The 2,971-nt window shown below is 36.8% G+C and overlaps 1 long non-coding RNA gene across 1 annotated transcript in view; it reads left to right on the top strand.

The window, feature by feature from the left end:
• The window catches only part of LOC128250927 (uncharacterized), a 9,053-nt gene extending 7,901 nt beyond the window's left edge, over window positions 1–1,152 (top strand). The window contains exon 3 of the long non-coding RNA XR_008266865.1: window positions 822–1,152. This is a non-coding gene — a long non-coding RNA (uncharacterized LOC128250927). The remainder of the gene's footprint in view (window positions 1–821) is intronic.
• The last annotated feature ends 1,819 nt before the right edge of the window (window positions 1,153–2,971 follow it).

Raw genomic sequence — 2,971 nt, 5'->3', positions numbered from 1 at the left:
CATGCCAAGGACTTATAGGATGTTTGTATCCTAGTTCTCCGGTTTATACCAGTGGTCAGTGATAACTAAATGCTTTAGTTTTGCATTGATGTATATTGATATTTAAAATATTTATGAATGAGGAAAAAGAAGAAAATGGAGAAATTAACGTACGACAGGCTTCTTTCAGTTTCCGTCTACCAAATCCACTTACAAAGCTTTGATCAGCACGAGGATATAATAGAAGACACATGCCCAAGGTGCCACATAGTGAGACTGAACTCGGAGCCAAGTGGTTGGGAAGCAAACTTCTTATCACACAGCCACACCTGCTCCTAGATAAGAAAAAAAAAAGACGGTTAGTAGTGATAAAATCTGAGGAGTACAAACATTGTGTCCACAATGCTATTACTTATAGAGTTCAGTATTAATATTATACTGTTCCATATTTAAATCAGTTTCTTATTAGTATACAATTTGCAAATGTGTGTGTGTGTGTGCATTTAATATTTTTTAAAGACAAAACAATGCAAGCTATGAGAAATAATATAAGACGAAGAAGTCTGTTCATAAATATTTTAAATACCAATATACATCATTTCCCCAAATATTTTCTGAAGAAGAAGTCCTAACCCCGAAATATTGAAATACAAATAAAAGTACAAATCATCAACTTTGACTAATATATATTATAACTTGCATTGTTTTGGCTTTAAAATATATTAAAAGCATCTGTCCATATCAAACAATGTTTCATGCAAACTATACTACTCTAAGTAATATGCATACATATATACATATATACATACTCTTTGTTATTTTTACTCTTTTACTTGTTTCAGTCATTTGACTGTGGCCATGCTGGAGCACCGCCTTCTTAGTCAGACAATTTCTGCGACCACATCACCCCTAACATCTGGCCAGCTAACTCCCCAGACTGCAACCCCTTGATTATTATGTATGGGGCGCAGTTGAGCGAGAGATCACCAAAACTCCTTGTAACACCAAAGATGAACTAAAGGCAAGGATAATAGCAGCATTCACCAACTTAAACAAGGAAACCGACCAGAAGAGTTGCAGCAGATTCCGAAGTAGTCTGGAGGCCGCGACTGAAGCCAATGTTGATTATATTGAATAAATTTACTCTTTAGAATTTCACGATATTTTTATGTAATTTTCGTAAATATATGTTAAAATGAGATGTTAGTGTTATTTTCATTTTGCGTAATTTAGACAACAGTTTATTCACTTTCGTTGACGCTGACACTGTCACACATCGAGAAGGTGTGTACGAACACCATCATTTTCGTGGTACAAAATGATGAGGCGCCATGTCCTGTGTGATATTTTATGAAGCTATGCTTTGGTGATTGTTGCAAAGGCTGCCAAAACAGCGTCCTTCAGCTGTTGGGTATTCTGGTATCGCTCTTGTGAAACTCCTTGATAATAGAAAATTAAAACAATATTTACAGGTTGTGACAAGACTTTCAGACCACCCTGACCATTGAATTAACTGAAGCTTTATTCAGACTATTTGCTGGTCATCCGATTGTATAGACTAATAAAACAGCATCAAGGTTGGTGTTTATGATCTCTACAAGCCTAGATTAGTGAAAGTGATACAGACAATGCATAATCCGAATATCTACAGGTCAATGACTGCTTACCACACACTGAACTATATATCCCAGAACCAGTTGATGGCATTTAAACCTGGCGATGTGTTAGATCTACCAATCCAAGTGTTTTAATTCTTTATACGTCATGTACATACAAGGAAGGAGTGAAAGTGTGAATGTTTGCGGAGGTTGGAAGGTACTGATGTGTATCATAGCCAGTAATAAAAATCAAGCAACGATTCTTAGTAATTTTGAGTTCGTGACAGACCGAGGCCAAATTAAAAGTTACTAGCTCACTTTGCATAGAAAGTATTGGGTTAAATAATGTTTTAAAGCTTAAAGTTTAGTAAGTTCCTTATATTTTATAAAAAAAAAACTTTTCCTAAGTTTGTTTTATTAACTATAGTTGTGTGTAACAGAATTATTGGTTTCAAATTTTGGCACAAATCAACAATTTTGGGGGAGGGATAAATCGATTACAAACTCAACTGGTACTTATTTTATCGACCCCTAAAGGATGAAAGGCAAAGTCGACCTCGGCGGAATTTGAGCTCAAAGACGGTCGAAATACTGCTAAGTATTTTGCCCGGCTTGCTAACGATTCTGCCAGCCCGTCGCCTTTATAAAAATTTAAAAAAACCACAACCACAACAACAACAAAACTAGTGCTTAATTTATAGACTTCGAAAGTATGAAAGGCAAAATTAAAAAAAAAATCAACCTCGGAAGAATTTGAACTCAAAAAGTCGACCTCAACGGAATTTGAGCTCAGAACATAAAGACGAACGAAATGCCATTTGCCTTTTGGCCGGCGTGCTAACGGTTATGCTAACCCGCCGCCTTTATAGCAAAGAAGAAATTATTGGTAACATGTTTTACGAGGTACCTACCTCTCAATATGGTGTCCCAGCATGCCCACTGTTCAGTGACTGGAACAAGTGAAAGATAAAAGTTAAAAGAGATACTTAAGCATTAACATGCATTTTCTGCGCGTTTAATTATATTTTGAAAAGTTCTGCGTTGCGCTTAGATACCCCTTGCGGTACATCTAGATTTCTAATGTAACACACCTAGATACCCGTGGTGATGCAGCTAGATACCCGTTGTGATGCATCTAGATACCTACCGCGGGGCACCTTGATACTCTTTGTGGAGCACCGTTTAAGAAACTATAAAAATCATCGTACCGGAAACAGGAGGTGTAAGGGGTGCAGAGATGTGAGAGCAGCTCCCAAAATTTTGATAGAGCGATGAAAACGCTTGGGATCAATGAAAACACTGTGGACATCCTCCTGAAAAACTTCATCGCCAAAACGAACAAACATTTTTGGACGGATTTGAAACATTACTTTTCTGTTATTGGATTTATCTGA

This window comes from Octopus bimaculoides, chromosome 2 (genome assembly GCF_001194135.2).
Source record: "Octopus bimaculoides isolate UCB-OBI-ISO-001 chromosome 2, ASM119413v2, whole genome shotgun sequence".
NCBI lineage: Eukaryota > Metazoa > Mollusca > Cephalopoda > Octopoda > Octopodidae > Octopus > Octopus bimaculoides.
Note: the sequence above shows the minus strand (reverse complement) of the source record. Positions and strands in the feature narration are given on the sequence as shown.